The 14,943-nt window shown below is 41.9% G+C and overlaps 1 pseudogene; it reads right to left on the minus strand.

The window, feature by feature from the left end:
- LOC139569847 (transformation/transcription domain-associated protein-like) overlaps positions 1-2,433 on the minus strand; it is a 166,868-nt pseudogene extending 164,435 nt beyond the window's left edge.
- Between the last annotated feature and the right edge of the window lie 12,510 nt (positions 2,434-14,943).

Below are 14,943 nucleotides of genomic sequence, written 5' to 3' on the forward strand. Positions count from 1 at the left end.
CGCATTGCAATACAGTTAAGAAAATATGATTTAATTTACATGGAATTATTAATTATTCTGTGTGCCAGGTAAATGCAATACAAGACAGAAAACTGAATGAGGAATTGAACCCAGACATAAAAAGCACAACATGGATATATGTACCTTGTAGATGCAGATGATGAAGGCCAGGAAGAACAGGGTCTTGATCCGAGCAGGGGTAAAGTCAGCATGCAGCTCTCTGTTATACAGCTTGCGTTGCCTGAAAGTTACGTTAGGGTTTAGAATAACTCTTTATAGACGAAGCAAACTATTTTACTATACAAGTCAAAATGATTTATTCTTCAATACCATTTCATATTCTTTGTGGTTGTTTAGCAAAAAGAGTGAGTACGATTGTCTGCAGGAGGGAATTAACACACACAGGTGTCTTACCTGGCCAGAGGAGAAACCTGCAGCATCATAGTGTTCATGATGAGGGGGACAATCTCACACACCACGTTATGGATGTTCAGTTTGTTCATCTGGTACATGAGCACCACTATGATGGGCAGCTCAGTCAGCACCTTGATGGACAGGGACCCCGGGGGATGATGGTGTGCTGGAGGAACAGACAGACATAGACAGATGATCAGGAAAAGACAAGGGCAATGCCAGCCTAAATTCAGGAAGGGTCCAACCGTTCGGAACATTCAGATAGAAATATACTGTATGGACTAGACATGATTCTACAACATCCATGATTCAATGATGAATCACATCAACTCTCTGCCTTAGGGACCACACACCGGTGGGTGTCTGACTGACAATATTTTCACGCGATTCTACATGTATAATAATTTTGCAAATTACGGCTGGCACGCTGAACAGAGGTTCTAAGTACTCTCGGCTGGCAAACGCTACCGGTGTGTCCATGTCTTTTCTACCTGGAAAACTAGCCGTGGTCTGAGATGCTTCGCCAGTGCCACGGTGCTTCTACACCACCAAGTGGTAATAAGAGGAGTTCCAGAAAGATGATAGAAGTATCCAGGACAGGTCTACTCACCGTGAGTGTTTCACTGTCCTCCCAGTGTGGTCTTCATCAACACTGAGGTGATCATGCTCACCATCTCAGGAGAAGGCACTATGTTCTCAGCTATCACCTGGGGGTTCTCAAAGTACCGAGCCTGGAGGAGGAGAGAGAGAGATCAGAAAGAGAGAGAAAAGAGACAGGAGGGGCAAACGAGAGCGAGGGGAGTGGGAATGTGTTAGAAAGCAGGATGGGAAAGGTGGCAAAATAGAGGCATGAGAACATGATTCAGAGACCCAAACATTTCCCAGCTCCCACACAGAGAGTTCTCACCTCTTGAGAGATCTGTGGACGGAACTGCTTGTGCAGTTCAATGATGATACGCAAGCATATCAGAATGTTCTCTTCGCCCGCAATCTGAAAACAAACAATGTGCGATGCAAAGAAAACTCTGAGTTCAGGTTAGAGACAGATAATTACTTAGGTGTTCATCAGTCGGGATCCGGTGGATGATCTCCAGCACCAGCTTCCTCAGTTGCTGTTTTAAAGTAATACAAGGTGGCTCGGACTCTTGTGTATTCAATGTGTGCATGTTTAAATTGCATCTGTGCCTATTCAAATAAACTATTGAAATTATAACATTTCCTCCTACCTGTGTTGGTTTCTCCTGCAGAAACTGCACCTCTCTGTCTTGGAGGAAGGTAAGGAAGCGAGTGATGATGTGTTCCAGGAAGGTGGAGTACTGTAGTGATGATGTCACATTCTGAAAGAGAAGAAGAAGATGTCAACACTAACATTAGGCCAGTTGTAATTACAGAGAGATGGGATACCTGAACGGTGTTGAGACGTGCAGTTGTAGTATAAACCCAGACATATAATGGGGATACTCGCTCTTGTAATTATATTTCTATGGTTTAAACTCACCTCAAAGTTCACTCTAGTAATTCTATTTCTATGGTATAAACTCTCTTAGCAGACAGGGATGCTCAGATCTGATCAATTTTACTTTCAGCGCCCAGAGGTACACTTATTAGACACACTCGCACTCACTCAGTCACTCACTCAGTCACTCACTCAGTCACTCACTCTCACAAACACACTGTACTTTATTCTGGACTAAAGCATATCGCTCTCATCACTACACCCTTGTTGAAGATATGACACCTAAACCACATTTTCCATTGATTACTGAATAACTATGTCTACAACTCATCCAATAGCAGGTGGAGTATAATTCAAATAAAGCAAATAATTATATTTATCAGCACAGGAGAATTTTCAGACTCATGCTGACGCTCAGAATAAGGCATTTGTCAATTATAATAGTTTCTCATTCACTTGTAGTTGTTGTTGTTGTCCCTGAGGCCTGCCACGAACTGCAGGTAATTTTTCATGAGCGTGGACTGGTCCACCACCGTCGGGCTGGAGGTTGGCACGAAGGCCATGGTCCCCGCCGGGAGAGACAGGGTTGCGATGAGACAGAGCAGACACGAGCCTGTGCCGATCTCACAGAAAATTTATGTGCGCTGCGTGTGAGAATATGGAAGAAATCAGTGACAACACGATATTTGATTTGCATGAGTAACTAACATAGAAAGCAAGTCTCAACTGAACTTGTCAACAATTCTGACAGGCAAAATATGACAGCGTAGTTTTTGTATACAAATACAATTACGAATGTCTTCTCCTTATGCTGGCGGTTCTCAAACTAGGGGTCGCGATCTGATATGAAAATAATATAACATCTCATTCCAAAATCATGGGCATTATTATGGAGTTTACTGCAAAAATTGTCAGAAACCGTCTCAGGGAAGCTCATCTGCGTGTTCAGTGGGCTCCTCACGGGAGCATTTTGTTGATGTCAAAGTTGTGAACAGAGTGCCCCATGGTGGCGGTGGGGTTATGGTATGGGCAGGCATGAACTATAGACAACAAACACCATTGCATTTTATCATGGCAATTTGAATGCACACAGATACTATGATGAGATCCTGAGGCCCATTGTCGTGCAGTTCATCCGCCACCATCACTTCATGTGTCACGGATCCCTCTGGAACTTTCATTGTGCACACCTGGCCCCTATTTCCACTGATTGTATTTGTATATATTTGTTCACCATGGTGCTGTCCATTATTGTTACTGTGTCCGTTGGTGCCTGTAAGTACCTGTGCTATGTGTTTTGTGCATTCGTGCCCTTGTGGATTGCGCAGATGATTACGGGTCTTGTCCCGTGTGTTAATCATCGTGTGCGTGTGTTATTGAGGTACTCCTCACTCCTCTGTTTTGCGTTTCAACCCTGTGTTTTTGTTACGTGTTTGTTTGGTCTTGGTCCCCATGCCTTTACACGGCATGCCGTAATTTTGGGTATAATAAAGACCCCTATTACGCATTCCTGCGCCTGTCTCCCGAATCTCTTCATACCTACCTGACATCATGTTTCAGCATGATAATGCACGGCCCAATGTCGCAAGGATCTGTACACAATTCCTGGAAGCTGAACATGTCCCAGTTCTTCCATGCCCTGCATACTCACCAGACATGTCACCCATTGAGCAGGTTTGGGATGCTCTGGATCGAAGGGTACGACAGTGTGTTCCAGTTCCTGCCAATATCCAGCAACTTCACACAGCCATTGAAGAGGAGTAGGACAACATTCCACAAGCCACAATCAACAGCCTGATCAACTCTATGAGAAGAACATGTGTCGCGCCACATGAGGCGACGGGTAGCCTAATGGTTAGAGCGTTGGACTAGTAATCGATTGCAAGATTGAATCCCTGAGCTGACAAGGTGAAAATATGTCGTTCTGCCCCTGTTACAAGGCAGTTAACCCACTGTTCCTAGGCCGTCATTGAAAATAAGAATTTGTTCTTAACTTACTTGCCTCATTTTATTTATTTTACCTTTGTTTAACTAGGCAAATGGTGGTTACACCAGATACGGACTGGTTTTCTGATCCTCACCCCACTAGGTACACTACACTACATAGAAAGCAAGTCTCAGTTGAGCGTGTAAACAATTCTGACAGGTAAACTATGACAGCATAGTCTTTGTATACTCATACAATTACGAATGTCTTCTCCTTATGCTGGCGGTTCTCAAACTAGGGATCACAACCTGACATGAAAATGGGGTCGAAGGAGAATTTCTAAACTCCTGAAAACAAAAAAACAAACAATATATATTAAGAACAAAAATATAAACGCAACATGGGGCATCCCGAGTGGTGTAGTGGTCTAAGGCACAGCATCATGAGGTTGTGTCACAACCGGCCATGACCGGGAACCCCATAGGGCAGCGAGCAATTGGCCCAGCGCTGTCCAGGTTAGGGCAGCGTTTGGCCGCATTCCTTGGCTCTTCATGTTCTAGCGACTCCTTGTGTCAGGCCAGGCGATTGCAAAAGGTCCTCAGTCGAACAGTGTTTCCTCCGACACATTGGTGTTTCGGAGGACGCATCTCTCAACCTTCGCTTCTCCCGAGCCCGTTGGGGAGTTCCAGCAATGAGACAAGATCATAACTAGCAATTGGATATCACGAAATTGGGGAGAAAAAATGTGGTAAAAAAATACATATAAATGCAACATGTAAAGTGTTGGTCCCATGTTTCATGAGCTGAAATAAAAGCTTTCAGAAGTGTTCCATATGCACAAAAAACATATCTCTCCCAAAGTTTGTGCACAAATTTGTTTACATCCCTGTTAGTGAACGTTTCTCCTTTGCCAAGATAATTCATCCACCTGAAAGGTGTGGCATATCAAGAAGCTGATTAAACAGCATGATCATTACACAGGTGCACCTTGTCCTGGGGACAATAAAAGGTATAGTCTATATATACAAAAGTATATGGACACCCTTTCAAATGAGTGGATTTGGCTATTTTAGCCACACCCGTTGCTGACAGGTGTATATAATCGATCACACAGTCATGCAATCTCCATAGACATACATTGGCATTAGAATGGCCTTACTGAAGAGCTCAGTGACTTTCAACATGGCACAGTCATAGGATGCCATCTTTCCAACAAGTCAGTTTGTCAAATTTCTGCCATGCTAGAGCTGCCCTGCTCAACTGTAAGTGCTGTTATTGTGAAGTGGAAACGTCTAGGAGCAACAACGGCTCAATCGCGAAGTGGTAGGCCACACATGCTCACAGAACAGGACTGCTGAGTGCTGAAATGCGTAGCTCGTAAAAATCATTTGTCCTTGGTTGCAACACTCACTACCGAGTTCCAAACAGCCTCTGGAAGTAACGTCAGCAAAATAACTGTTAGTCGGGCCGAGTTTCCATGGCCGAGCAACCGCAAACAAGCCTAAATCACCATGCGCAATGCCAAGTGTCAGCTGGAGTGGTGTAAAGCTCGCCGCCAATGGACTCTGGAGCAGTGGAAATGTGTTCTCTGGAGGAAGGAATCACGCTTCACCATCTGGCAGTCCAAATTACGAATCTCGGTTTAGCGGATGCCAGGAGAACGCTACCTGCTCCAATGCATTGTGCCAACTTTAAAGTTTGGTGGAGGAAGAAAAATGGTGTGGGGCTGTTTTTCATGGTTCAGGCTAGGCCCCTTAGTTCCAGTGAAGGGAAATGTTAACACTGCAGTGTACAATGACATTCTAGACGATTATGTGCTTCCAACTTTGTGGCAACAGTTTGGGGAAGGCCCTTTCCTGTTTCAGCATGACAATGTCCCCATGCGCAAAGCGAGGTCCATGCAGAAATGGTTTGTCGAGATCGGTGTGGAAGAACTTGACTTCCCTTCACAAAGCCCTGACCTCAACTCCATCGAACACCTTTGGGATGAATTGGAACTCCGAAGCAAGTCCCTTCAGCAATGTTCCAAAATCTAGTTGAAAGCCTTTCCAGAAGAGTGGAGGCTGTTATAGCAGTAAACGGGGGACCAGCTCTATTTTTATGCACAAGATTTTGGAATAAGATGTTTGACGAGCAGGTGTCCACATACTTTTGTGACCAACAATCTGTATTCACAGTCATGTGAAATCCATAGATTAGGGCTTAATACATTTATTTCAATTGACTGATGTCCTGATATGAACTGTGACTCAGTAAAATCTTAGAAATTGTTGCATGTTGCGTTTATATTTTTGTTCATTATTTGAGTAAAAAAATTGTGTTGACAATTCCTAAGAAGTGTCTAGCAGCATTTTTTATGTGGGCCATAAACTCAGTGAGGAAAACTCTATTGTGCTACTACCTCCACCATGGACAGTGACTTGCAATTTACAACACAACAGCTCTTTGTAATCCGAGGTACATGGTTAAAACACATGGACATCATTTCAAGCTTTTACATGTATCTGGGAAACTTGCTGGCACCGGCTGACAAAGCATCTACTATAGCAGGGTTCCCAAAATAGCTGACCGAGGGTGGTTTTATTTGCACCTCAAAGTGTTTTGGGGGCTCGCGACAGACGGTTTCATCTATCTGGGTAGATTTAATTTTACGCACTACAATGGTTCAATACAATACACTTTTAACCAAATGCATAGTAAACTCATATGTTTTTTTCTTTCATTATTCAGAAAATATTGCGGGGATTCATTCAGATTCATTCAAAGGGAAGGAAATTTAACTTACGTGCAGGACAGGGAGCTGGCCACGGATGTTACAACTAAGACAAAGTTCGAACTGTTCGATCCAAGGAACACTTTACGCACGCCAGATTCACCTATACCTGGGACTTTAGCAATGGGTAAGACTATGTGGGCTTCGCCTGTTTATCTTCGAATGTATGTTTTGTAGAATTACTTTTAGTACTTAAGGCTATATATTTAAATATTATGTGGCTGTTTAATTTGCATTTATTTTTTCGATGTTGTGTGATGCTGTTTTTTACTGTAAGGATTACTGTTGTTTTCTGTTGTCTTGTCAGTGTTGAATGTATTCCATCAGGGACCACGTTAGAAACAAGTGGAATTGCTTTAACCTGTTATCCCTGAGTTGTCCTCAGTGAATAATTTTTCCCAATCAATCAATCAATGTTTTGGTTTTGTAAGAGAGGTGCTGAAGGGATCGGAGCCGTCTGTGCACTATAACTACTCATCCTCTGGAAACTACACTCTGCAGCTGAGAGTAGTGACCCAAGTGAACAAAATCTCTACTCCACTATCTGGGGTATACAGCATGGACGTTACAGTTTTGGGTAGGTAGACAGAATACACATCATTGTTGTTCATAATTATCTGGTTTGAAATAGTAGAGTTTTTAAATATCACATTCGGTTCACCATACAGTAAGTGACACCACAACCTCAATGTAGGTGTATTGCATATCTCTGCTATTTTCCAGACGCCATCAGAAATATTGAGTAGAGCCCTTTGAGTTTCCAGGTTTCCAGAAACAACAGTCTGGCTGTTCATGTGGATGGAAGGTGGGTACAATTTCTCAGTAGGCCACACAATTAACAGACACAACATACTTAACATGTATAACACATCAAAGAATCAGATCATTTATTCTCTCTCTCCCTCTCTCTGTTTCCCAGTCTTCCAATGTGGGTGTCCTGTATTTATTCTCATCATCTCTCTCTCTCTCTCTCTCTCTCTCTCTCTCTCTCTCTCTCTCTCTCTCTCTCTCTCTCTCTCTCTCTCTCTTTCTAGTCCTCCCATGTGGGTCTGTTGGAGGTTCCTACAGAACTGTGTATCAGACATGTCCAATTTGTAAGTCGCTCTGGATAAGAGCGTCTGCTAAATGACTTAAATGTAAATGTAAATCAGCGCCCGCAACGACATCAGCAAACTGCAGACCTACAGCATCTTTGTGAGGAGAGATCGTAAGTCAGGTGTTATCATGTGGTCTGTGGAGACTTGGTCCACGTTAGTCACGCTAGGCAGAAGCTACAGTACAGTACACACTTTGTCCTCTCACTATGAATACAGTATAGACTGTTTTATATAGTACAAATTATCCATCTATTAGTACAGTGTCCCTCAGCAGTTCTGGTGGCACAAGGGATTTTGATGAGAATTTACTTCTTTAGATTTCATGGTTCTTCCTGTAATCTTCAGCTGAACTGAGTGATAGTGTGTTCAGATAATTGAAAAGACGTCAGTGGGACAGTGGCCAGGGTTGAGGAATGCAGCTAAGGAGTTCTGGAGGAGAGCAATTTAACAGCAGGATCCACACCCCATACTGCATTTGTCTCCTGTGGGGAATTGATTTGTGCTGGGATGGTATGGTTACAGAGGAGTTTCAGGAAGCTTGTGATCAATTCTGCTTGCAGAACTTCTGACCATTATTCAAGCTTGTCTAACTGCATCATGTAATACTGTAATATTACAGTATGTGAAGTGTTTTCCATTCCTTGAACTATGGTCAAAACAGTTCTCTATTTTTCTTCTTATAGCTTCCATTAACTTGCTCTTCATCATAATGTGTATGTGTGCTTGGATCGTCTTGGCAATCCTTGCCTTCATCAGTGTTATAGCCTGTCGCCGTAAGAAAGGACGCAACAACAAACCACAAACCACAGGTAAGAAGGAGAGTGATAGAGGGACTTGTTGAAGAATGTTAGACCCTGTTTCAATACTCCTCCTAAAGATAGGAGGCTAATCTACAATGTGTCCACAAGGGGGTGATCTACACTACCATTCAAAAGTTTGGGGTCACTTAGAAATGTCCTTGTTTTTGAAAGAAAAGCAAATTTTTTGTCCATTAAAATAACATCAAATTGATCAGAAATACAGTGTAGACATTGTTAATGTTGTAAATGACTATTGTAGTTGGAAACGGCAGATTTTTAATAGAATATCTACATATGGTACAGAGGCCCATTATCAGCAATCATCACTCCTATGTTCCAATGGCATGTTGTGTTAGCTAATCCAAGTTTATCATTTTTAAAGGCTAATTGATCATTAGAAAACCCTTTTGGAATTATGTTAGCACATCTGAAAACTGTTACGCTGATTAAAGAAACAATATAACTGTCCTTCTTTTGACTAGTTGAGTATCTGCAGCAACAGCATTTGTGGGTTCGATTACAGGTTCAAAATGATCAGAAACAAAGACTTTCTTCTGAAACTGGTTAGTCTATTCTTGTTCTGAGAAATGAAGGCTATTCAATGACAGAAATTGCCAAGAGACTGAAGATCTCGTACAACGCTGTGTACTACTCCCAACACAGAACAGTGCAAACTGGCCCTAACCAGAATAGAAAGAGGAGTGGGAGGCCCCGGTGCACAACTGAGCAAGAGGACAAGTACATTAGAGTGTCTAGTTTGAGAAACTCAACTGGCAGCTTTTAGCACGACCAAGGGACTCATGACTCGAGTATGAAACCGAAGAAAAATACGAGGAGCGCGCTCCTGTTCACGCGCACCAAAAGACTTGAGTCTATCTGAGTGACACATGGAAAGAATAGGACTACTTCTTAATTTCTCAAAAGAAAAACATCGAACAATTTCTAAAGACTGTTGAAATCTACTGGAAGCCATAGGTACTGCAATCTGGGCCCTAATAAATCAGGTTTCCCATAGAAAAACATTGGAAAACACAATGACCTAAAAGAAAATATTCCCTGGATGGATTGTGCTCGGGGTTTTGCCTGTCAAATCAGTTCTGTTATACTCACAGACATTATTTTAACAGTTTTAGAAACGTTAGGGTGTTTTCTATCCAATACTACCATATATATGCATATCCTAAATTCTGGACCTTAGTAACAGGGAGTTTACTTTGGGCACGCTTTTCATCCGAACGTGAAAATACTGCCCCCTAGCCCAAATAGGTTTTAACTTACCCTTGAAAGCTGTAATAGTAGAATGCACAAGGTGCAATTTAGAAATTGGGTAGCGCATAATCATCATTCCTTTTGTCATGTTAGTCATTGCACCTTAGAGAGCAATTTATAATTTGTCAGAAATGTCCAGATCAACTAGCCCATGTCAGCTAGTGATTTTTTTTATTTTGTTTTTTTAGCCCATAGATATTGTTGTCATTTTTTGTCACTCAAACATCCCATGAATACACATTAGACAAGGAAAAATATATAGAATTGCAAGAAAATGTGCTTCAAAACTGCAAAACTTTCTTAGCACCCCATGACAAAATGTGTAGGATTGCAGGAAATAAATTTTAGACTAGTTTTAAAATTCTCACCACCAACAAGGGGGGTGTGAACAGTGTGTGTCATGAACAGTGCTCATAGAAATAGACATGGTGTGTGTGCACGCGCATGCGGGATGTTCCCCAATGCTGGAACGGGGGCCCTGAATGAAAAAGTTTGTGAACCCCTTTTTTAGAGGATTGGATCCCACGATGGTGATAAATGAGACCTGCCAGTAACGCAGTAGAGAACAGTCCTATATGGTATTACCTTGAGCAGTGGTTAGCAAACATTTTATAGTCCCGTAACCCTTCAAACATTCAACCTCCAGCTGCCTACCCCCTCTATCACCAGGGTCAGCGCACTCTCAAATTTTGTTTTTTGCCATCATTGTAAGCCTGACACACACACATACTATACAATACATTTATTAAACAAAATAATGAGTGAGTTTTTGTCACAACCCGGCTCGTGGGAAGTGAAAAATAACTCTTATAGGACCAGGGCACAAATAATAATAATCAATATTTTTGCTCTTTATTTAGCTATCTTACATATAAAACCTTATTTGTTAATCAAATATTGTGAATAACTCACCACAGATTAATGAGAAGGGTGTGCTTGAAAGGATGCACATAACTCTGCAATGTTGGGTTGTATTGGAGAGTCTGTCTTAAATCATTTTCCACACACAGTCTGTGCCTGTATTTAGTTTTCATTCTAGTGAGGGCTGAGAATCCACTCTCACATAGGTTACATGGTTGCAAAGGGCATCAGTGTCTTAACAGCACAATTTGCCAAGGCAGGATACTCTGAGTACAGCCCGATCCAGAAATCTGGCAGTGGCTTCTGATTAAATTCCATTTTCACAGAACTGCTTGTTGCAATTTCGATGAGGCTCTCTTGTTCAGATATCGGTAAGTGGACTGGAGACAGGGCATGAGAGGGATAACGAATCCAGTTGTTTGTGTTGTCCGTTTCGGGAAAGTCCCTGGGTAATTGCGCACCCAACTTACTCAGGTGCTTCGCTATATCACATTTGACATTGTCCGTAAGCTTGAGTTCATTTGCACACAAACAATTCATACAATGATGGAAAGACCTGTGTGTTGTCCTTGTTAATGCAGACAGAGAAGAGCTCCAACTTCTTAATCATAGCCTCAATTTTGTCCCGCACATTGAATATAGTGGCGGAGACTCCCTGTAATCCTAGATTCAGATCATTCAGGTGAGAAAAAACATCACCCAGATAGGCCAGTTGTGTGAGAAATTCATCATCATGCAAGCGGTCAGACAAGTGAAAATTATGGTCAGTAAAGACAACATTAAGCTCGTCTCTCAATTTAAAAAAATGTGTCAATACTTTGCCCTTTGATAACCAGTGCACTTCTGTATGTTATAAAAGCATTACATGGTCGCTGCCCATATCATTGCAAAATGCAGAAAATACATGAGAGTTCAGGGGCCTTGCTTTTACAAAGTAAACCATTTTCACCGTAGTGTCCAAAATGTTTTTCAAGCTGTCAGGCATTCCCTTGGCAGCAAAAGCCTCTCGGTGGACACTGCAGTGTAGCCAAGTGGCATCGGGAGCAACTGCTAGCACTCACGTGTTGTGTCTTTGGCATCATTAAACTGAAGACTGTTAGTTTATCAAATCAATTCTCAAAAATTATTAATACGTGATTATTCTAATCATGTAAATGTAATTAACTAGGAAGTCGGGGCACCAAGTAAAATATTCAGATTACAAAGTTATAATTTTCCTAATACAACTTTTCAGATATTTTAATATCTGATCAATTAGTCTTTTAATTAATGAATTATTCTTTACCTCACGTTAGTCTCATTCCAAACGTCGTAAATTGTTGGTTATCTTTACAAACCCAGTCTTCACTATGAATCATCCATACATCAATTGTCTCAATCATTTATTTATTAACTAACTAAATAATCACAGAAATGCACACACAAACAAAGTAGATATGGTTACAAGGAAATGATAGGTGATGTGCCCTAGTGGGCTAAACCTGCATAGCAGCTTGGTAGACAAATGGACTGAGAAGTGCACGAAAGATAAAAGTCACTATAAAGTTGATAATTATAACACTTGAAATGCTAATCCTTTGCACATGAACGCTCACTCATTCGGGAATTATTGCAATCAATATATATATTTACGCTCAGTGTGTCGTGATCTCTGTTGGAAAAGTCCTTCTTTCTGTTGGAAGTTCATCAGCCTGTCTTTCGTGGATAGAATGGGTACTTCAGAGTCCCATTCAGAAATGTCCTTATAGAATAGATGTTTCAGCGGTTGTCGGCCTTCGCATTCAATGGTATAGAATTCCTAGCTGCAGACTAGTAATTAGTATCAAAGATTTTCTCTTATTCTGTCGGTATCGATAGTCTCAGAGTTTAACCACGTGGTATGGTTAAGAATTCAGCAATCTACTCAAACCTTGGCCCTCTCGGTTATCGAGGTAAGCTGGTCTAAAGGGAATTCCTCCCGGTGGGGGTTATATTCGTAACAGTAGAAAGGGGCTGTCCCATGATGCCAGATCAATGTCTGTGCTCATAGGGCGGGCCAATGATTTAGTTAAACTCCAAAGGGAATTGGAGTTTCCTTCATTAAACAGTTTAAAATCACATTACATCATTTCACAAATAGTTTAATCTTTACTCATTCATTTTATACAACAATTAGATGCAAGCCTCACAACTGAGACTCTTGTATAAACAGAGTTATGGTAATGTGGCTGAATTGTCTCTCATGAGTTTCACAAAATTGTACAAAACGGACCAGTTCGTAGCTGGCTACTTCACCGGCCGTTTATACATTCTCCAGAACATGAATATTGTTCAGTTCTCAAGTTCTGTGATGTGGAAGAAGTTCCTTTGTTCGCTCTATGAAAACTCACTCTCTCTTATACTCTGGCCATGAGGAGAGAACTCCTCAAGGAATTTATGACCTGCCTAACATAGCCTGTTGGTAGGGGGTGAGAGAGAGGGGGATGGTGCAGAGAGAGGGGGATGGTACTCACTATCCCCAAAGAGAGCAACGTCATGCCACACGTTACCACTCCACAATGTCTCCCTGTCATGGCTTTTGCGCCATCAGTACAGATACCAACACATCTTGACCACCAAAGTCCATTTGATGTCACAAAGCTGTCCAGTACTTTAAAAATATCCTCTCCTGTTGTCCTGGTTTCAGTGGTTTGCAGAAGAGGATGTCTTTCTTAATTGACCCCCCCCCCCCCCTCATAAACGTAACGGACATATACCAGGAGCTGTGCCAGGCCCGCCACGTCTGTTGAATCATCCAGCTGTAACGCATAGAATTCACTGGCTTGTATGCCAAGCAGTAATTGTTTCAAAACATCTCCTGCCATGACACTGATGTGTCATGAAACAGTGTTGTTTGATGAAGGCATTGTCTTTTTAGTTGTTTGGGCCTTCTCCCTCAGCATTGTCCCAGCCATATCCGCGGCAGCAGGAAGAATTAAGTCCTCCACAATAGCATGGGGCTTACCTGTCCTAGACACTCGGTATCTCACCATATAAGACACTTCTAGACCCTTCTTAGTAATGGTATCTGTTGGTTTTATACATGTCTCACTACTCGAAAGTCGTCTTAATTCTTGCTAAAAAAAACTCCTGTTACTCTCTCGCGGGAATTGCCATACCCTAGTTTGGGAATACTTGACCTAGAGGTACTGGCTGTCACCACAGATTATCCATTAGTTTGACCAGGTACTCCATTGGCCGCTCAAACAATGAAAATAAATGTTTAAAAAATGGAAGGCAGTCGGGAGGAGACAAGATCAAGATCAGGTGCGACTAGCCAATGAGAGGGTAGATACATGTACAGTACACGTGTGATAACAGGCAGAACTCTGATATAAAGTGTTTTATGGCGAGGAAGCGCAAATGTATTCTACAGAGGAAGAGGTTTGATATCTGCCACACCCCCTTTGAATCAGATGTATTTTTGGAGGAGAAAAGCATGCACACATTTAAAAAAAATATGCTACTTATTGTTTTATCTATAAAATATCTTGCGCAATTAACCTAATTCGTTTTTATCACTTTACACATTTATTTTGGGATCCACCCCTGTAAACGGCTGAAAGTGGAGGAGAGATTGACTTTATCACTACTTTTATTTATGAGAGGTTGACATGTTGAATGCACCGAGCTGTCTGTCTAAACTACTGGCACACGGACACCCACGCATACCCCACAAGACATGCCACAAGAGGTCTCTTCACAGTTCCCAAGTCCAGAAGAGACCATGGGAGGCACACAGTACTACGTAGAGCCATGACTACATGGAACTCTATTCCACATCAAGTAACTGACGCAAGCAGTAAAATTAGATTTCAAAAACAGATTAAAAAAACACCTTATGGAACAGCGGGGACTGTGAAGCAACACAAACATTGGCACAGACACATGCATACACACACACACACACACACACACACACACACACACACACACACACACACACACACACACACACACACACACACACACACACACACACACACACACAATAACATACGCACTATACATACACATGGATTTAGTACTGTAGATATGTGGTAGTGGTGGAGTAGGGGCCTGAGGGCACACAGTGCATTGTGAAATCTGTGAAGGCATTGTAATGTTATAAAATTGTATAAACTGCCTTAATTTTGCTGGACCCAGGAAGAGTAGCTGCTGCTTTGGCAGCAGCTAATGGGGATCCATAATAAATACAAATACAAATACAAAACGGCATTATTTTGAGATCCACCCCTGTAAACGTCATTTGCCTGATGACCCGCAAGTGGAGAAAGAGTCATTTCATACAAGGGCATTTTTGTCCACGTTCACTCTCCTCGCCGCCT

The sequence above is a fragment of the Salvelinus alpinus genome, chromosome 3 (genome assembly GCF_045679555.1).
Source record: "Salvelinus alpinus chromosome 3, SLU_Salpinus.1, whole genome shotgun sequence".
Classification (NCBI taxonomy): domain Eukaryota; kingdom Metazoa; phylum Chordata; class Actinopteri; order Salmoniformes; family Salmonidae; genus Salvelinus; species Salvelinus alpinus.